The following is a 22,567-nucleotide window of genomic DNA, read 5'->3' as shown; positions in this document are numbered from 1 at the left end:
CAACAAAAGCACATAGGCCCTAACAGGTTTGGCTCAGTGGATAGAGCATTGGCCTGCGGATTAAAGGATTCCAGGTTTGAGCCTGGTCAAGGGCATGTGCCTTGGTTTCTGGCTCAATCCCCAGTAGGGGTTGTGCAAGAAGCAGTTGATTCATGTTTCTAACTCTCTATCCCTCTTCCTTTCTCTCTGTAAAATCAATAAAATATATTTTAAAAAATAAAAAATAAAGGAGGCACATTGCATTTCTGGGCCTTAGTTCCCTTATTTATATAGCAAATGACTTGGATTGGTATCTGCTAAGTCACTTTCCATCAGTAAATATAAGTCCAGTTTCTCATAAATATAAGTCCAGTTCTACCTTTTCTATTGTCCTTTCTGGAAGCAATAAGATCGACAGGAAAATCTGTTAGATCCTTTAATCACGTGAAATTTGGTTCAAGGCAGAGGGGCTTCTTGTCACGGAATCATTTGATGCTTCTGCAGAAAAAGATGGTGCAGAGAGGCACTAAAATGTTCTTTAATAAAAACAAATTATTATTTTTTTTGCCTCATGTTCCCAGTGCTATTTCAAAGACCACTAAAATTCTCTATTTGGATGAAAAAGGCAGTACAAATACAATTGTTAGCTGGAAGAACAAATATGCTAGAACAATTTTAAAAAATAATTTTTGACCTTAGGGCTCTTATACACTCTTAAAAAATTTTTGAGATCCCCAAAGACTTTTGTTTATGTAGGATATATACAGTGTTAGAAATTAAAAGCTGAGGCAATTTAAAAATATTTCTTAATGTGTTTTAAAATAACAAATCTGTTAGATGTTAGCATAAAAAGCATATTTTATGAAAAGTATATTTTTCCAAACAAAAATTGTGGAGAAGGATGGCATTGTCTTACATTTTGTAAATTTGTTTAGTGTCTGGCCAAATACATTACAGCTGCAATCTCATATTTAGTTCTATATTTAATCTATTTTGATGTGTTGTTTTGGTTGAAGTAGTTGAATAAAATATGACCTCTCTCAGATAAAGTTGGGAAAGAGAGGAGTGTTTTAATAGTAATTTCAGATAATGGTGGATGTTTGTCTTGATACTACACCAAAATTTAACAAGTTGTATTTTTTGAAAGATTAGTTGCATTAGGTGATCTGAAGTCACAGCAATAACTTTTTGTTCCAATACATTAAAATCTGTTGTCTATCTTGCACTTTGAATGGTGTTCTCCATGCTTATTTTCTAATACCATACCCCCAATCATTTGAAAAATATTGGTTTGCTAACTTGTAAAGATCTTCCAAATTCAATATACAATGTCAGAATATCATATTCACTAATATCACCATCAATCTCATTAGGAAAGACTTTAAGTACTGATAAATTGTTAAGCTTTCAGGTGCTGAAACACATTTTAGACAACTAATTTTTGCTTCAAAGCTAATTTTTGTTTGAAACTAATTTTTGCCTGTATTTTATCACTGAATAACAATACTGTTTGGTTCACTCTGTTCATTTTCACACAAAAATAACTGTCAAATGCCCAAGTGTGAATAGTCATAGTTGACCAGTTGTTCTTGCAAGTAAAAATGTAGTTCTAATAAAAAAGCAGCTATTTCAGTTCACAACTTAATCACACAAAGAGCTTTTCCCAAGGACAACTATTATCACTGGTATGCAGTAGATTTCTTTATGCCAACCTCTCATTTTGTCACACAGAATATTTTAAAAAACTTGCTCTCAAGGATTGAAATCCTATCTAATAAAAGAGAAACATGGTAATTAGCGTACGTCCGCTACCCTTCCCATTGGCTAATCAGGGCGATATGCAAATTAACTGCCAGCCAAGATGGCGGCCTGCAGCCAGGCAGCTTGAAGCTAACATGAGGCTTGCTTGCTTCAGTGACGGAGGACTCCAACGTTCCCCGCCTGCCTTGCCGGCCTCTGAGTTTGCAGTTTGAAACATTGTTACAAATATAGAAGCTAAACAAAACCCCAGAAACCTGCTTTCAGCCAGCCCGGATCTCAGAGCTGGAGTTAATACAGTGTTTTGATTATAGAACCCAAACAAACCAGATACCTGCTTTCAGCAGCAGAGGCCTCAGAGCTGGAGCCAGAGCTAAAGCTGGCCCAGAATAAAAAAAGAAAAAGAAAAAAAGGAGCGGTTGGGAGCTGCAGTCACCTGCCAGCCTGAAAACAGCCCTCAGCCCCTCACCCAGACTGGCCAGGCACCCCAGTGGGGACCCCCACCCTGAAGAGTGTGTGACCAGCTGCAAACAGCCATCATCCCCTCATCCAGGCTGGCCAGGCACCCCAGTGGGGACCCCCACCCTGATCCAGGACACCCTTCAGGGCAAACCAGCCGGCCCCCACCCATGCACCAGGCCTCTATCCTATATAGTAAAAGGATAATATGCCTCCCAGCAGCGGGATCAGCGGGGCCACAACCTCCCTATCCGCCCTGCTCTGTTCGTGACAGGGGAAGGCGCCCCAACCCCCTGATCGGCCCTGCTCTGTGGGTGATAGAGGGCGGCGACCCAACCCCCTGATCCGCCCTGCTCTGTGTGTGACAGGGGGCGGTGCCCCAACTCCCCTATCGGCCCTGCTCTGTGCATGACAGGGGGGAGCTCCCCAACCCCCTGATCGACCCTGCTCTGTGCGTGACAGGGTACGGAGCCCCAACCCCCCTGATGGGCCCTGCTCTGTGAGTGACAGGGGCAGCGCCCCAACCCCCCTGATGGGCCCTGCTCTGTGCGTGACAGCGGGGAGCTCCCCAACCCCCTGATCGACCCTGCTCTGTGAGTGACAGGGGCAGCGCCCCAACCCCCCTGATGGGCCCTGCTCTGTGAGTGACAGGTGCAGCGCCCCAACCCCCTTGATGGGCCCTGCTCTGTGCGTGACAGGGGGCAGTGCCCCAACCCCAATTGGCCCTGCTCTGTGTGTGACAGGGGGTGGCGCGGCAACCTCCCCATCGACCCTGCCTTGAGTGTGACAGGGGGTGGTGCCCCAACCCCCCAATCGGCCCTACCCTGTGCGTGACTGAGGGTGGCATCGCAACCTCCTGATCTGCCCTGCTCTGTACATGACAGGGAGCAGCACCCCAACTCCCCAATCAGCCCTGCTCTGAGCCCGACTAGGGGCTGCACCTAGGGATTGGGCCTGCCCTCTGCCACCCAGGAGCAGGCCTAAGCCAGCAGGTCATTATCTCCCGGGGGGTCCCAGACTGCGAGAGGGCACAGGCCGGGCTGAGGGACCCCCTCTCCCCACCGAGTGCACAAATTTTTGTGCACCGGGCCTCTAGTCTAATATAATAAGTAATGATTATTGTCTCATCAAAGACATTTTTAAATGAAACTTAAAAAAAAATTGGCCACTTTTTGGCAGTAAAATGTACAGTGAGGACTAGTATAGTAAGATGCCAGCAGTTTTACCTATCATTTTTACATCATTGCTACAGATGAAACATAATCTCATATAATAAAAGGGTGTCATGCAAATTGACCCTAATAGCAGAACAACCAGAAATAACCAGTCACTATGACACACACTGACCACCCGGGGGCAGATGCTCAGTGCAGGAGCTGCCCACTAGTGGTCAGTGCACTCTGCTCAGCCACAAGCCGGGCTGATGGTTGCGAGCACAGTGGCAGTGGTGGGAGCCTCTCCCACCTCCTCGGCAGCACTAAGAATGTCTGTGGCACTAAGCTGTCAGTTGGATATCCCCCGAGAGCTCCTGGGCTGCCAGAGGGATGTCTAACTGCCAGCTTAGGCCTGATCCCCCAGGGAGTGGGCCTAAGCCACCAGTCAGAAATTCCACAAGTGTTCCTGGGCTGCCAGAGGGATGTATGACTGCCAGTTTAGGCCTGATCCCTGAGGGAGCAGGCAGAAGCCGTCAGGTGGACATCCCCCGAGGGGTCCCAGACTGCAAGAGGGCACAGGCCAGGCTGAGGGACCCACCGAGTGTACGAATTTTCATGCACCAGTCCTCTAGTGAAAAAAAAAAAAAGGCAAATGACTATAAAAATAGTTTTGACCCCATGGATCACTAAAATGATTTCAGGGACCTCTGGTCCTAAAATCCTGTGATCCAAGATTGAGAAACACACCACAAGATTAATACTCTCAGATAGATGTAATTTATCAGATTACCCTGAACAGAGAGATCCTACTTGGACCTCCTGGAGCCCTTAGCAAAAAATATTTGACAGATGGAGGTTAAGAGACTAGAAAGGGAAAAGCTGTTACAGAAAAAGGTAGTAGACCCATAAGATTTAAAGGCTTCCAGTTCAGTGATAGCAGACAGATGAAAATAAATAACCATGATGAATTCTCTCTGAAACATTCCATGGCATTTATAACCACATATACGCAGATTACCCAATAGCATGTGTCACGATGGGGACCATACTCGCTTCAAATATCAAGTTACAGATAACCAATGACTAGTGACTTCAACAAACTTTGGGTTATTTTTCCCATCTAACAATTTGTCCAAGGTATATGTCTGCTGGCGGGTTTTGGTTCAGCTCTCAGCAAAGGCATCCAGAACCTAGGCTCTCCACAATTTCTGCTCTATTGCAAGCAACACGTTGACAGCTCATTTTTTGACTCATCCTCTTATAATCACAGTGTAGCTTCTTTGGCAGATATTAAAACCCTATTCAAAGGCAAGGAGCCAAACAGCAAACCTGGTGGAAAGAGACTTTCTCCCAGTGTGCTTGACTCTTAGCATGAAATAAGTATGCATATATTCTCCATAGTTGGCAGGAGTCTTCCCCTCACATCTCAATAAGCAGAACTGAGCCACACTCACCCCTTAGTGCAGGACTAACATGAAGACAGGCAAGGAAGGTGGAATTGAATCTGCAGCAATATGTTATTTGAAAAAAAAATACAACATGGTACATGGACTATAGCCATAAATCAATTTTTAAAATAAAGAAAAAAATGTTTGCATTTAAAAAGAGCCTGGTTGGCGTGGCTCAGGGGTTGATCGTCAACCTATGAACAAGGAGATCATGCTTAGATTCCCGGTCAGGGAACATACCCAGGTTGTGAGTTTGATCCCCGGTATGGGGTGTTCAGGAGGCAGTCAAACAATGATTCTCTCTCGTCATTGATGTTCCTATCTCTCTCTCCCTCTCACTTCCTCTCTGAACTCAATAAATATATATATATATTTTAAAAGTGACTGGAGAATGAACATGCCAAAGTTTAATAGCGGTTTTCTAAAGTAATTAGGCTATGAGTATATTATTGATTTTGTAATTATTTTCTGAATTCTCTGCAGGGTATCCTTGACAACTACTTCTGAATATCAAAGATGAAATGGTAGACATTCTTAAAGATTAGAGCAAGACTATAGTGTTTAAAATAAATTTGTGTCATTCATATATGTTTATGGTAAAATCATCCTAATGATCCATTCTGTTTGTTACTGCTATAAAAAATGAAAGAGACTAGAGATAAATTTCATTTTTGTTTTATGACCAATGTTCCAATTTTGCTGGTTTTATTGTTGAAAGTCTTACTTGTATCCCTCTTTTTTCTCCCATTGACCCCTTCTAGCCTGACTCACCTCCCACCCCCAGCCTTTACAACACTGTTGTCTATGTCCATGGTTTATGCATATATACAAACAAATTCTCTGGTTGATCTCTTCCCAACCACCTACCCACCAACACCCACTTTCCCTCTGAGATTCCACAGTCTGTTCCATACTTCTATGTCTCTGGATCTATTTTGTTCATCAGTTTATTTTGTTTATTAGATTCCACCTATGAGTAAGATCAGGTAATACTTGAATAATATTTAAATGGAATCACAGGCTAAGCCTTTGGAATTGTTTTTTGTTTTGTTGTTTTGTTATTATTGTTTTTTTGTTTTTTCACTCAGAATAAATCTCTGGAGATCCAATCCGGTTGTTGGATGTATCAATAGTTCTATTGCCTACTGACCTTTCTGATTCATTTAACACTCTAAACACACTCTAAAATCCAGGAGGAGAAAGCCAATCATCTTCTCAACCAGTATTAGGGATCCCCATCTTCTCTCCTCTTGCTTCCCCAGTGAGACTTATTTTTTTAAATATAAATCTTTATTGTTATAAGTATAACATATGTCCCCTTCCCCATCCTCCCATGGACCCTCTCCAGCCTGCATCTGCCTTCACCAGCCTACTGTCTGTGTCCATGAGTTATACATATATGCATACAAGGTCTTTGGTTGATTACCTCCCACTCACCCACTCTCCCCCGCCTTCCCTCTGAGATTCTCCACTCTCTCCCATGTTTAAAACAAATAAACAAACTCCCAATTAAGGCATTTCTCTGTAGCCAATACCCTCTGCCATCAGTTCTAAATCTCCCCAAACTAAGTAGGACTCTGTGTCCTGAGGGTCGTCTTTCTATTTATCAAAGGCCAGAAAAAGAAAAAAGAGGGAATGATAGATGACACAATTTGCTTTCTCCTTTAGCGACCTTCTTCCTAGAAACGGTTCATTAACCAGATAGAGATAAACCAATGATCAAAAATCATACTGTGGTTTTGAATATTTAACACCCTTAAAAGCTGCACTACTGAGCTATACTGCCCCCTAGAGGTTTTTTGTGGTAATGCACAGACTCTCTGGGTCACTGAAAGAAAAGGTTGTGTGTGTTTCAGACACATTGAAAGATTTGTTGCGACACATCTTTTGATCTCAAAGATTTGTTTTCATATCCTGTTAATATTTCAAAAGACCAAAGCATGGGAATTCCTGATAATTGTTGAGAAAATGAGAGGCTTCCTCTTTCTAAAATTTAGACTGAGTTTAGTGCCCTGGATGACACACAACTCTTATGGGAAAGTACATGAATATAGTTAACACTGGGGTGCAGATACATTTCAATTGGTAATAGGGCCTATGAAAGGTTTCACATAATGCCTGGCACATAGAAGCTCAGAATATATTGGAAGGAAGAAATGGAGGGAGGGAAGGAGGGTGGGAAGGAATGGAGGGAGGGAAGGAGGGAGGGAGGGGGAAAATTACAGAATGAAGTGACCAGTCTGGGAGACAAGGCACGGGAAGAACGGGACTTATTTCAGGTACAGTGAGACTACACCTGCTCAGCCTGGCCAACACTCGATCCAGCATGCTCCCTCAGTGGCTCCGCTTTACCTCAGCACCTCTAGCCCCACCCCCTGCCTCTCAGATCTGCATTAAAAAGGAAAGAACTGCCCCGAGAAGAAAATGGCGGAGGTATAGTCAGACGTGTCCCATGCCTTGTCCAGGAGCAGATAAGGGCGAGCAGCTGAAACAAGTAACATACACCCCTAATAAGCAGAAGATATTCAGCTGGGAGACAGTTTGCAGCCGGGAGAAAGGGAACGGTCGGAGATTGCGGCTGAAATCTCTCCCGGAGCTCCGGCTCAGCCGCGGAGAACGCGCCATCTTGAGTAGCTGTTATTGGAAGCGTATAAAGCCAAAGACCCCGCATCCCCGCATCCAGAGACCAGCTACTAACCCGGAAACAACGGAACCCAAGCATTGCGACTTCGTGAACTTAGAGGAACCCTGCTTCCCCCCACGGAAAGGTCAGACTTCCCCTAAAGGTGCGGTTTGCAATTCAGGTTGGAGAGAGGAGGGGGGGGGATCTGAGCCCCACAAAGTCCGCAGCCGTTGGGGCCAGTGTGATCCACGAGTGTGGAAGGGCTCCCCCAGGGCTGCTGGCAGAAGGGAATGCTAAAAATAAGCCCATAGCTGGACTGGATGCAAAAAAAGAAGCCTTGGATTTTGCCAGTGTACCGGCTGCTTAGCACTGGGGAAGAGAGGGTGTGCTGAAGGGACTGCACACAGAACTGAAAGGTGGGGGGTTGTGAATTTGCGCAACCTCTCAGGCCCTTGTTCTCTCTCTTCCCATTAAATCTTTGCACTTGATTTTTAAACCCAGTACATGGGATTGCCCAGTTGGGGTCACTCGCAGAGACTGAAGGGGAAGGTTGTTTTTGTGGAACCTGGGACAGAGCGAGAGTAATGACTAAAGAACAGGTTCTAGGACAATCGACTCTCCCAAACCAGTTTTAAGTGCGATAGGGAAAATAAACCCAACTGCTGGATAGAGAGGACTTATAGCCTCAGAGGTCAATCCAGAAACACTGCCACCCAGAGGCTGAGCCACAAACTGACTCTTATGTAAATACAAATTAAGGCAGTCTGAGAAACAAATATGGCCTGCTTTAAAATCAGGACTGTGGTTTACAACACAGAGGAACAGTGTGTCGCAGGGAAATTCAACACTCTCCTGAATACCTGGCATGACTAAGACGTGCCAGACTGAAGAGTAGAAGAACTGAAGGTCCTTCACTACTGCACTTTTTTTTTATTATTCTTTTTTCACCTTTTAATTAAGAAACCAATTTTTTTTTTCCTTTTTTCATCACCTGATTTTACCCTTTTAATTACTACATTTTTATTTTTAACCAGTATTATTACTGCTACCATTTTACCATTTTTTACAGTGTCATTTTATTTTCTCTTTATTTTATTTTGGGATTAGTGTTCTACATTCTATTTTCATCGTTCCTTTAGCATCATTTTTCTCTACCTCAATTTTACCTTTATGCTAAAACTCTTTTCCTCACCTTTCCCCTTTTGTTGTCCTGTTTCTCTTACCCTATTCCTGCTTTAGACTTTCCCTATTCCTTCTTTTTACCCCCTGTCAAAATTTCACCCTACTTATATATCCTATTTCCAATCCCCTGCTCTAAATCCTTATACACCTCTCCCTTATCTTTCTTCACTATCCAATTTTTTTTTTCCTTTTCTCTCTCTATTATTTTGCTGTTGTTTGCTTGATGGTTGAGTATATTGGGTTTTTTTTAGGATTGTTTGTGAGGTTGTTTTGCTTTTTCTTTTTATTTTTCTGTTGTTTTTTTTTTCTTTTCTTCCCCCCCTGGTTACTTTTGTGCTTCTGTTTTCCCTTGCCTCGCTTGATATTATTGGTTGTTTGTAGTTTGCATTCATCTCCAGGGATCTGTTGCTGGAATTCGTTTGGACTAGTGGAGGTTCTATCGGAGTTTTCTCCTCATATAAACAGTCTCCTCCCCTCTTCTACTTCATTCTCTCTTTTCTCTCTTACTTTTTTCCCCCTCCCTTTTCCCAATTTCATTTTTGCACTCCTTTTTTTTTTCCTCTTTTATCTTTTTCTCTTCTTTCTTCCTTATCCCCTAATTCTCTTTGGTCAGGTGGTCACCTTTATTTGGGGTTATTAATATCGTGAATACATTTGTGTTCAGTGCCTGGTATGTTGTGCCTCGTTGTGTTGTATTTTGTGCCTTTAAATCAACACAGCAGATCCAAGCAACAGCAGCCTCCTGATCACCACACCCTCTGTCTGAGGAACAGCAGCTGTGTGTGAAGCCTCCCCCCACCAGCCAGAAGAGCCACCACAGCTGTGAACAGCACCCACCAGAGGAGCTGCTGCCAACTGAGGAGCAGCTGCTACCACAACCGCCCGAGGAGCAACCGCAGCCCGAGGAGCCACTGCCACCCAGGGAGCAGCCACTGAACGACTCAACATTTAGATATGTTGGTGAGATCAAACATGGGTAGACAAAGAAACCTCCAAAGGAAAGAAAAGGAACTCACTAGAAAAGCAACTAAGTGATGCAGGGGCATGAAACATGACAGAAAAAGAATTCAGATTAAGGGTCCTAGAGTGCATAAACTGGATGGAGGAAAAAATCAACAACTTATGCAAGAAGCAAGAAGAAACAGATGAAAAAAATCAATAAATTATGCAAGAACCGAGAAGAAATGAAGGGTGATATAACTGCAATAAAAAACACCATTGAAAGTTTCAACAGTAGACTAGAAGAAGCGTAGGACCGAATTAGCGAATTAGAAGACAGGGAAACAAAACACACCCAAACTGAACAGCAGTTGGAGAAAAAAATTAAAAGACAGGAGGAGAGCCTAAGAGAGCTATGGGAAAACATGAAACAAAACAACATACAAATAATAGGGGTTCCAGAACAACAGAAAGAGGAACAAGGGTTAGAAAACCTATTTGAAGAAATAATATCAGAAAACTTCCCAGAGGTGGGAAAGAAAAAGGTCACACAAGCACAGAGAGTCCCAAACAAGGTGAACCTGAAAAGACCCACACCAAGACACATCATAATTACCATGGCAAATGTTCAGGACAAAGAGAGAATCTTAAAAGCTGCAAGAGAGAGATAGAAAGTTACATTCAAGGGATCCCCCCTTAGACTATCAAATGATTTCTCAACAGAAACACATCAGGCCAGAAAAGAATGGAAGGAAATTTACAAAGTGATGCAAAGCAAGGGACTGAATCCAAGAATACTCTATCCAGCAAGGCTATCATTCAAAATTGAAGGGGAAATAAGAAGCTTCACAGACAAAAAAAGGCTAAGGGAGTTTATCACCACCAAGCCAGCAATGAAAGAAATGCTAAAGGGACTGGTGTAAAAAGAAGAAATAAAAAGCTCAGAAAGAAAACAGCTACACAAAAAAAGAAAAGGCTACAAACAAGTACCTTTCAATAATAACTTTAAATGTAAACAGACTAAATGCTCCAACCAAAAGACATCGAGTTGCTGAATGGATAAAAAATCATGACCCACACATTTGCTGTCTACAAGAGACCCACCTCAGAAGGAGGGACTCACACAGACTGAAAGTGAAGGGATGGAAAAATATCTTTCAGGCAAATGGAAATGAAAAAAAAAGCTGTGGTAGCAATACTTATATCGGACAAAATAGACCTCAAAGTGAAGGCCATAACAAGAGATAAGGAAGGCCACTTCATAATACTAAAGGATCAATACAAAAAGAAGATATAACCCTGGTAAACATATATGCACCCAATGCAGGAGCACCCAAATACATAAAAAAAACTCCTGGAAGATATCAAAGGAATGATAGACAACAATACAATCATAGTAGGGGACTTTAATACACCACTGACATCACTGGATAAATCCTCTAGACAAACAATCAGCAAAGAAACAGCAATCCTAAATGATTCACTAGATCAGATAGACTTAATTGACATCTTCAGAACACTACACCCCAAAGCCACGGAATATACATTCTTCTCAAGGGCTCATGGGACATATTCAAAAATAGACCATATACTGGGTCACAAACAAAGTCTCCCCAAATTCAAGAAGATTGAAATCATACCAAGCATCTTCTCAGACCACAATGGCATAATATTAGAAATAAACTACAATAAAAACAACCCAAAATACTCAAACACTTGGAAGCTGAATAGCATGTTATTAAATATTGATTGGGTTACCAATGAGATCAAAGAAGAAATTAAAAACATCCTGGAAACTAATGACTATGAAAACACAACAATCCAAAACCTATAGGACGCAATGAAAGCAGTCCTGAGAGGGAAGTTTATAGCTCTACAGGCCTATCTCAAAAAACAAGACAAAATGATAGTAAATCATCTAACTCTATAACTCAAAGAATTAGAAAGAGAGCAACAAGAAAAGCCCAGAGTGAGCAGAAGGAAGGAGATAATAAAGATTAGAGCAGAAATAAATGGCAGAGACCAAAAAAACAATACAGAAAATCAATGAAACCAAGAGCTGGTTCTTTGAAAGGATAAACAAGATTGATGAACCTCTAGCCAGGCTCACCAAGAAGCAAAGAGAGAGGATCCAAATAAACAAAATCAGAAATGATAGAGGCGAAATAACAACAGGCCCCACAGAAATACAAATGATTGTTAAACAATACTATGGACAACTCTACTCCAACAAATTAGACAACCTGGAGAAAATGGACATATTCTTGGAAAAATACAACATTCCAAAACCCAATCAGGAAGAATCTAAAAATCTCAACAGGCCAAGAATATGGAAGAAATTGAAGCAGTCATCAAAAAAATTCCAGTAGTGCCCTAACTGGTTTGGCTCAGTGGATAGAGCGTCGGCCTGCAGACTCAAGGGTCCTGGGTTTGATTCCGGTCAAGGGCATGTACCTTGGTTGCGGGAACATCCCCAGTAGGGGGTGTGCGTGAGGCAGCTGATCGATGTTTCTCTCTCATCGATGTTTCTGGCTCTCTATCCCTCTCCCTTCCTCTCTGTAAAAAAATCAATAAAATATATTTTTTTAAAAAAAAGCTTCCAGCAAACAAAAGCCCAGGACCAGATGGCTTCACGGGGGAGTTTTACCAAACATTCAAGGAAGAACTAAAACCTATCCTCCTCAGACTACTACAAAAAATCCAAGAGAAAGGAATACTTCCAAACTCATTCTATGAAGCCAGCATCACCCTAATACCAAAACCAGGTAAAGACAACACAATGAAAGAGAATTACAGGCCAATATCCCTCATGAACATAGATGCCAAAATCCTCAACAAAATCTTAGCAAATCCGATCCAGCAGTACATCAGAAAGATCATACACCATGACCAAGTAGGCTTTATCCCAGGGATGCAAGGATGGTACAATATCTGAAAAACAATAAACGTGATACATCACATAAACAAATTGAAAGAAAAAAACCACACGGTCATATCAATTGATGCAGAAAAAGTGTTTGACAAAATCCAACACCCATTTTTGATAAAAACTCTCAGCAAGGTGGGAATAGAAGGATCATACCTCAACATAATAAAAGCCATATATGACAAACCCACAGCCAACATCATACTCAATGGACAAAAACTAACACCATTTCCCCTAAAAACAGGAACAAGACAGGGATGCCCACTCTCACCACTCCTGTTCGATATAATACTGGAAGTATTAGCCATTGCAATTAGACAAGAAGAACAAATAAAAGGCATCCAAATTGGAAAAGAAGAAGTAAAAGTGTCCTTATTTGCAGATGACATGATATTATACATAAAAAACCCTAAAGACTCCATCAAAAAACTATTAGATTTAATAAATGAATTCGGCAATGTAGCAGGATACAAAATTAATGCCAAGAAATCTATGGCATTTCTATACACCAATAGTGAACTTACAGAAAGAGAGACTAAAAAAACAATCCCATTTACCATCGCACCAAAAAAATTTAGCTACCTTGGAATAAACTTAACTAAGGAGGTAAAAGACCTCTATTCAGAAAACTACAGGATGTTGAAAAAAGAGATAGAGGAAGACATAAACAGATGGAAGAACATACCAACTTACACCATACACAAAAGTAAACTCAAAATGGATAAAGGACTTAAATGTATGACAGGAAACCATAAAAATACTAGAAGAATCCAAAGGCAACAAAATCTCAGACATATGCCGAAGCAATTTCTTCACCGATACAGCTCCTAGGGCATTGGAAACTAAAGAGAAAATGAACAAATGGGACTACATCAAAATAAAAAGCTTCTGCACAGCAAAAGAAACCATCAACAAAACAACAAGAAAGCCCACTGCTTGGGAAAACATATTTTCCAATGTTATATCTGCTAAGGGCCTGATCTCCAAAATTTATAGGGAACTCATACAACTTAACAAAAGGGAAAAAAACAATCCAATCAAAAAATGGGCCAAGGATCTAAATAGACACCTTTCAAAAGAGGACATTCGGAAAGCCAAGAGACATATGAAAACTTGCTCAAAGTCACTAATCATCCGAGAGATGCAAATCAAAACAACAATGAGATACCATCTCACACCTGTCAGAATGGCTATCATCAACAAATCCACAAACGACAAGTGCTGGAGAGGAGGTGGAGAAAAAGGAACACTCGTGCACTGCTGGTGGGAATGCAGACTGGTGCAGCCACTATGGAAGACAGTATGGAGTTTCCTCAAAAAACTAAAAATGGAACTCCCATTTGACCCTTTGATCTCACTTCTAGGAATATATCCCAAGAAACCAGAAACACCAATCAGAAAGGATATATGCACCCATATGTTCATAGCAGCACAAAAAAAAAAAAAAGAAAAAGAAAGAAAGAGGATACAAGAAAATAAGATATTTTAGGAAGATTAACAATGTTAAGAGGAAAAATCTTACAGAACTAGCAGTTACACAGTGTGGAAAATTGAATGGAATTCCTCAGAGTAAAAAAGGAAAACAAAAAAGTGACCATTTATAGTAAGAATTATGGTGTTATTAGAGGCCCGATGCATGAAATTCATTCAAGAGTAGGCCTTCACATCCACGACTGCCTGGATCCCTCCCTCGCAGCCACAGGCGGCTGCCTGGATCCCTCCCTCACAGCGTGGCAGCTGCACCCCTGGCTTCATCCTGGAAGGATGTACAGAAGGATGTCCGGTCTAATTAGCATATCATGTTTTTATTATTATAGATAGGTGGCCCTATATAAACTATTCGAAGAAAGGCCAATTTCTAGCATCTAGATTTCCTGATGCACCTAATATTACTTTAACTCAATGTAACATTCTTTACCCAGCAAGTTTGCTACCTTTTTTTGCAGAATGAAGACATCCATGAGTGTGTTTTGCTTACTGACCACCTTCTTGTTCCAAGAATGGTTTACAGGAAACTTTTATTGATAATGCTGACTAAATTTGGTTTATAGATGGATCTTTGAAAGATGAACAGGGAAGTTACAGAGCTGGACATAATTTCCATGGTAACTTGGGCTTGTCAATTGGTCAACAATCAAATAGCCAACATTTGCACTAATAGTAGCTATGTCCTTGGTATAGCTCACAGCTCCAGAATGGTATGGAAGCAACAAGGCTTCTTAACTATCTCAGGGCACTGAGACTTTGCTTCCCAGCAATTGTCATCAGTTTGGCTCAAATAAAAATTCTTACAGATTTGGATGTTCACAATAATAAAGCATTTAGGACTATAAATTATCAACTGGAATCATCTGATCTGTATTATATATGTTTTGGTATGGAGTTTTCTGCAGTATTGCTTTGTAGGGTTTTGTAATTACAGTTCTTTTTACATTCTGATGAAGGGTTATTTAGAATGTCATTTCTCTTTTTTTGTTTTAATCCTCACCCGAGGATATCTTTTCCATTGATTTTCAGACAGAGTGCAAGGGAGGGAGGAGATGGGGAAAAAGAGAGAGAGAGAAACATCAACATGAGAGAGACACATTGATTGGTTACCTCCCACACTCACCCCAACTGTGTACGTGCCCTTGACCAGGAATCAAACTGGCCACACTTTGGTGCGCAGGCTGATATTCTAACTGGCCAGAGCTAGAATGTTGTTTCTTAATTTTCCAGTAATTAGAGAAGATTGAGGGGGGGGGGGGTAATCACCTTTCTATTATGTATTTCTTTTTAAAAAAATGATTATGATTAGGGAATGTAGTCTATAAAAATCTCAATTTTTGTGAGTTGGTTTAGAGATCCTAGATATTCTCTGGGACCAAAGACAAGATTAACTTCTGTAAATGTTCCACTAAAATACAATGTAATTATGAGATATAATAGTCCATACATCTCTTAGGTCAAGCTTTTTGCTTGTTTTCTATTCTATTCCTCTGTTCCTATTTATTTATTTATTTATTTAGTCTGTTAGATTTGTCTGATTCTGAAAAAGGTACATTAAGATCCCCTATTATAATTATACTTTTATTAGATTGTTTTAAGAGATTTGCTTTATATATATAGTTACAATGATTGGTGAACACGGTTTAAAGTTGTTATACCTATTTTAAAAATTTGCCTTTTATTATGACATATAAATATTTATTTATTTCAATTATTTGTCCTATTTGGACCAATATTAATATTGTCAGACATGACTTCTTTTTGTTTATATTTATGTAATGGTGTCTTTTTAAACATTTATTTTAGTTTTAGTGAGAGAGAGGAAGGGGGAAGAGAGAGAGAGAGAGAGAGAGAGAGAGAGAGAGAGAGAGAGAAACATTGATTTGTTGTTCCACTTATTTATGCATTCATTAGTTGATTCTTATATGTGTCCTAACTGGGGATTGGACCTGCAACCTTGGCTCATCTGGACAATGCTCTACCAAACTGAGCTACCCGGCCAGGGCTGATGGTACCTTTTAATAGCCTCTGAATTTCAACTTCTATGGCATTGTTTAAAGTGGGTTTTTTAAATAACATGAGGTTGGTTTTTGCTTTTTAACCCACACTGATAGTTGTCAGAGAATATTATCCTACTCTCTTCTGATTTCAGAGTTGCATATAGAAATCTAAAGCCAGTCTGATTCTTTTTCTGTTTCAATAACTTGTTTTTACTGCCTGCTAGATTTTAGAACTCTGTCATATCCTTAGAATTAGGTCATTTTACTGGACTCTGGTGTTCACCTTTTAGTGAATCCTTCCTTGGAACTCAAAGAATGCTTTCTATCTAAAGATTCAGTGTTTCTTTATCTCTGTAATATTTTCTTCACCTATTTATTTAACCATTGCCTCTCCTCCCTCTATTTCTTTTTCTCCTTCTGAAATTTCTATTTATTTCTACACTACAACTTCTAGTTCTCTTATATTTGCTTTTATGATACCTGTCTTTAAATTTTTGCTGTTTCGAGAGATTTCTTTTCTGCTTGTTTTTCCAGGTCTCTGTTCACTTCTCAACAGTTGCATACACTTTTTCTTTTCCTTTTTTTTTTAAAAAAAAATCTTCCCCAAAGCAAATGTGTATTGATTATTTTGAGAGAGAGAGAGAGAGAGAGAGAGAGAGAGAGAGAGAGAGAAACATTGATCAGTTGCCTCCATCTGTGCTCCAACCGGAGATCAAACCCTCAATCTAGGTACGTGCCCTGACTGGGAATCAAACCTGCAATCTTTTTGTGTATGGGATGACACTCCAACCAACTGAGTACATCTGTTCTATTATTAAACTTAAAAATCATGTTCTTCAGGTCTACTGATAGTTTAATGCTCTAATTGGAGCCCCTTGATTGCTTCAATTCATAGATAATAAATCTATGAATTGGTGTTTTTTAGAGAAATAAAATTCACTTCCATAATAAACAAAAATAATGCAAATGAATAGGCAACCTGAATAGGGCTATAGATATAGACGTATTAATTGAATTAATAATCTTACAAAACAGGAAGCATCCAGCCATGATGGGTTCACTGGTGAATTCTACCAAACATTTAAAGGAAGAAATTATATCATCACTCCACAATCTCCTTAAGCAGACAGAAACAGAGCAAATACTTTCTAACTTATTCTATGAGACCAGCATTACCCTAATAATCAAATCATACAAAGACATTTCTTAAAAACGACACACCAATATTTCTTATGAACATACATGCAAAAATTCTCTCAACAAAACAGCAAATTGAATCCAATACTGTATAAAAAGCATTACATACCATGACTAAGTGGGATTTATCTCAAGTTTGTGAGCGTAGGTCAACATTTGAAAATCAGTTAATGTCATCCATCACATCAACAAACTAAACAAAAAAACTCCACAAGATTATATTGGCAGATACATGAAAAGCATTTGACAAAATCCAATGCCCATTCATGATAAGAGCTCTTAGAAAACTACAAATAGAGTGCAATTCCATCTTCATAAATAACATCTACAAATACCCTACAGCAAACATACTTAATGGTGAGAAACTCCAAAAAGATCAGGTGCAAGGCAAGGATGTCCCCTCTCATCACTCCTTTTCAACATTCTACTGGAAGTTCTAAAAATACATTAAGACAGGAAAGGAAATAAAGGTATACAGACTAAGAAGGATGAAATAAAAACTGTTTTTGTTCATAGATAACATGATTACCTTTGTGGCAAAAAATAAAAGAATTGACCAAAAAAAATTCCCGAACTAATCTGTGATTTTAGCAAGGTTGCAGGATACAAGGTTCATATACAAACATCCATTGCTTTCCTATACACCAGCAATGAGCAAGTGGAATTTGAAATAAAAAACACAATACCATTTACATCAGCATCCTCCAAAATGAAATACATAGTTATATATCTAACAAAATATGTTCAATATTTATAGGAGGAAAACTTCAAAATTCTGGTAAAAGAAATCAAAGAACTAACAAATGAAAAAATATTCCATGTTAATGCATAGGAAGATTCAATATCGTCCAGATGTGAATTTTTCTCAACTTGATGCATAGATTCAATTCAATCCCAATCAAAATCAACAAATTGTTTTCTGGATATAAAGAAAACGGATTCTAAAGTTTATATGGAAAGGCAAAAGATCCATAATAGCCAACACAAAATAAATGAAAAGAACACAGTTAGAGGACTGACACTATGAAATTTCAAGACTTACTATAAAGCTATAATAATTAAGACAGTAAACCATTGGTGGAAGAATAGACAAATAGATCAATGGGACAGAATAGAGATCCCAGAAATAGACCTCCATAAATACAGGCAACTGATCTTTGTCAAAGGAGCAGAGGCAATCATGGAGCAGAGGTAGTCTTTTCAACAAATGGGGTGCTGAAAGAACTACAAATCTGCAGGCAAAAAAAAAAAAAGTTATCTAGATACACGCTATACATTCTTCACAAAAATAAACTGAAATGGACCACGGACCTAAATGTGTCACACAAAACTATGAAACTCCCTAGAGGATAACATAGGAGAAAATTCAGATGACCTTGGGTTTGATGATGATTTGTTAGATACAACAGCAAAGGCACATGATAAATTGGATTTCATTAAAATAAGGATTTCTGTTTGCAAAAGTCATTGTCAAGAGAATGACAGACAAGCTATGGACTGGGAGAAAATATTGACAAAAGATATATCTGATAAAGGACTGTCATGCAAAATATACAACGAACTGTTAAAACTCAACCATAAGAAAACAACCAACCACTTGGCCTCATGCTCTGAAGACCTTCGCAGCAGCACGCAGCTCGCTCTGGCTCTGGCTCTGGCGCTGGCTTTCACTCAGAGCTGCCCGGTGTCCCAGCAGCCCGGGCGCATAGCCCAGGCCCTCCCACCCTCTGCCCTGTGGGCGCGCCCCGGGAGCCATGGTACACGTAGGTCCCTGGGCAGGGGGCCGGTGTGACCCAGTTACCGAGCTGGGGCTGCGGGCCAGGTCCCTGTGTCTCCCTACCTGTGGGGTAAGACACATCCCTCCCCGATGCCGCCGCTTCCACACCCACCTTGGGGTGCCGCACCTGCTCCCAGCCCAGCCCAGCGCCTCTGGCCTGCGGCCTGCGGACGGAGTGCTCCTCTGCGGGGTGAGAAGTGGAGTGTCAGTTTCCGTTGCATTCCTGTTGTTGGGAACGACCAAGAGCCACTGGACTGTGTGTTCTTGGGAGACTGAGCGGGGTCCTCTGGGCGGCCTGCCAGGCCTTGAAGACGCCGGAGCCTTCCTGTGGCCCCAGCCTCCGCCCCTCTGCTCACAGCAACGCAGCCCCAGGCCCTTGATCGCCTCACAGGTGCCCTCGCCCAGGGCGCAGGCTGCCTCCGCTGGCGGAAGCCGTTGCTGAGGGTGGGAAATACACAGACATTTTTAATGGAAGCAAAATGGGGACAGGGCGTTGGGGCCCTCCGGGATTGAGTTCAGGTAAGGCGGGCGGGCGCTGTGCCCCTGCCATGGAAGCCACAGCAGCCTGGAGGCAGGGGACGGCCTGGCCATGGGGACCTGGGAGGAGCCCAGGCTGCCAGCTTCATCCCTGGGCGGGAGCACAGGCTCTGGCCCAGCTGGTTCTGCGAACACCCCGAACACCCCGAGGGTGGGCACCTGGCGGCTCGCAGAGCCTCCTCAGCTGACTGACTTAATCACACACCGCGAGTCCTCAATCTATGCGATAACCCGGGCAGTATTTAACCAAGCCCGGCCCAGGGAGCTGGGCGAGCGTGGGGAGGCTTGGGGCTAGCGTCTTCTCTGCTAGGTCCCTGCCCCTAGCACATTCCCTACTGGTCTTATGCCGGAATCAAATCTTTGATTCAGCGTCCTCCTTTAAGATTCTGGAGTTACATTTTATTCACCACGGTGGGCCCAGGGAAATGAATTTAAATTCTAAGCAAAGCCACAAGCAGAACTTCCCTCTCTATGGAAGGGCCAGCTCTTTGTGTGCTTGCTGGCTGCGGCCTTGAAATCTTTACAGCTCCATTCAATCAAAAATGCACCTGGCATGGCATTGGGCGTATCTAGTCTCTGACCTACAAGGCCAGACAGCCAAGCCTATCTCCCATTATTCAAGCAGGCTAAAAGGGGCTAGGAAGCAAACTTATCTTCTAGAATAAGAGGCCGTCCAAAGAACAGCAGAGAGCTCCAAACAGTAGTCCTACAGAATAGCGGTTTTCCTTCACATTCCCCCAGCTTGTTCCACAAGCTTTTCAGCCTTGTGGTACAACAACCATGGGATGTTATGGTGAACAGGGGTGTCGATCGATCTTTTACTACTTCCTGCTGGAAAGGGACAATGTCCAAGGGGTTAACATCCCGTTTCTTCCTCTTGGAGAGGTTTGTAGGGAATTTTGTTTTATTCATCTTGTTCCTCTTTAGTGTAGGAAGCAGTAATTTTATGGTGTTTCTGTATTCCAGCAAGGGCAGAAGAGTTCTCCTCCTGGGACTAGCCTTGGGTTCCTGCGGCCCTCATAAAAAGACAAAATGAGAATTACTAGAAAGATAAAAACAATGATTATCCAGAAATACCAGAGCATTTTGCCTTTAAGAGAAGATAAGAAAGTGTAAAGAAGAATTCAGCAGGGTGTTCTCTGAATCCTTTGGAGCAGGTTGATTGGCCAGGTCCATTGTCTTCTTGAGGGTGATCTGCAGTGGGTGTGTCTGGTCAGAGGTCACCTTCCAGTCAGGCTCCTTGCTGTCCTGGGCATAGAAAGAGGTGGGCTTGTGATCTGGCAGAGACAAATTGTAACAGATGATCTGGTGGAAGGGAAGGAAAACATTTCAGTTTTAATAACCTTTGTTGAAATAGAATTTTTCTCCTCAAAATTACCTCTGTGTTTATCAAAAACCAAATCAAGACCATTTCATCTACTGTATTCAGTTTGGCCTGATCGTTTGCATAAACACAATAAGAATGGTAACTGACTACCTTTGCTGGAATCTCATGATTGAATCTTAATGTGCCCCGTAGGGCCAGGAAGCCAAGACATCTAGCTGCCATCAGGCTTACCTGAAGTATCTGCTGAGCTAGGTGAATCCCTCACCTGTAGCAACTCCACCTGAGCCCATGCTCTAGGCTTTAAGGCCCATCTCAGTAGCCCTCCTACTCATTGTAGCCCAGACTGCATGGGGGTTCTGCAGGGACACAGAGGCATCCTTATTGCTCCCCTTCTACTCTGACCAACTGCCAGTGATGATAGGGCATGGGCCTGACACTCCAGCGCCGGCCATCTTCAGAGCTCCCAAGCAGGATACCAGGCTTTTCCCGTGGCACTCTTATTGGCTTCAAATCTTCAGAGTCCAGACAGGTCTCTTTAAAACATGATACTCCAGTCAAAGTTTCCCATTAATAAAACCACTATTAGGAATCAGTCTTATTGATTCTATGCAAAGAAATGTATTGCCATGATTTATTAAGCATTGCCAAATTTCAGAGGAATTATATAAGGAGAAAAACATACTGACCTGCTTTAAGATTTTCTGATTTTTCTTGCCAGTCCCTTTTTATGGACTCTTCAGAGTAACTGTTTTTAAATGGCAAGAAGAAATTTACAGTATGTCCATATTCAAATAGATAATTATAGCTCCGCCTGTAGTAGGGCTCCCCTTACTTGACTTGTTTTCTCAGAACAGACTAAAGGAGCTTTATTTCTTTCCAGGTTTTATATGTCACAGGACCTCACAGGGTCTGTAATTCCTGTAACAGAGGGCTAGTACTTACCACTTCACTACTTCCTTCTGTTCCAAACAGGCCTTCCCCAGTTTCCTACAGTTGAGGTTTGTACCACCCCCGACATGGGCAAGATCACACAGGCCTGAGAGACAGTATACAGGCTGCCAACTGTCAACTGTCTCTTACTAGAGACCAAAACCTGATGGGTATTCTTCTTTGCCCACCTGGGCAACTGCCCTCTCAGCAGCTAGACACCCTTTACTTTTTGGGTTCATCCCACACAGCCTTCTTCCAGGACAGCTAACACATAGCCATAACAATGGCTCTCAGTGTGGGAATCTGGACACTTGCCAGTTACTCCTAAAGACTACCAAGGGCTGTAGACCATCACCGGTCTACAGCAACTGCTGGCAGCTACAGCTACATTCAAACCTATAAGAGATTAAAGGTTAATATAACATAGTAACACAATGAAACATAATATTGGCACCATGGCCGCTTTAGGTAGTTAAATCTTCTGCTACTAAACATGTCATATGGTAGGGCTATACAAACATCTTAGGGAGGTGACTAAAGTCTACTCTTGACCTTGCCTTTATAAGGCAAAATTGTTCTTGTCTCTCTGGAGCCATGTCCATGAAGATGCAGGCATCATTTAAGTCTATTATACAGTTTTCTGCAGGTCACTGGCAGGGCTGTGCACTGCGGCCAGTTCTTCTTTCTAGCGACAAACACAGTCTGTCCAATTTCCTTAAAATGTATTCTGGCACAGGAGAAAGTTGTTTTGCTGTACACAGGTAGCTTTACCCCTATACAACTGGGCTTGGACCTCTGCCTAGCAAACTACAATTTACAAGTTCAATATGCAGCCTCTGGTCC

General features: G+C 41.6%; 1 protein-coding gene across 2 annotated transcripts in view; it reads right to left on the bottom strand.

The window, feature by feature from the left end:
* Window positions 1-20,891, bottom strand: part of LOC308520744 (uncharacterized protein) — a 90,965-nt gene extending 70,074 nt beyond the window's left edge. The window contains exon 1 of one of the 2 annotated variants that reach the window (XM_081093458.1): window positions 19,043-20,891. The gene's annotated coding sequence lies outside the window, so the exon portion shown is untranslated. The remainder of the gene's footprint in view (window positions 1-19,042) is intronic. The other variant, XM_081093457.1, reaches the window with a different exon arrangement.
* Window positions 20,892-22,567: the final 1,676 nt, after the last annotated feature.

The sequence above is a fragment of the Myotis nattereri genome (genome assembly GCF_964212035.1).
Source record: "Myotis nattereri genome assembly, chromosome: 5".
Taxonomy (NCBI): Eukaryota; Metazoa; Chordata; class Mammalia; order Chiroptera; family Vespertilionidae; genus Myotis; species Myotis nattereri.
This window is presented reverse-complemented; position numbering and strand designations above follow the sequence as displayed.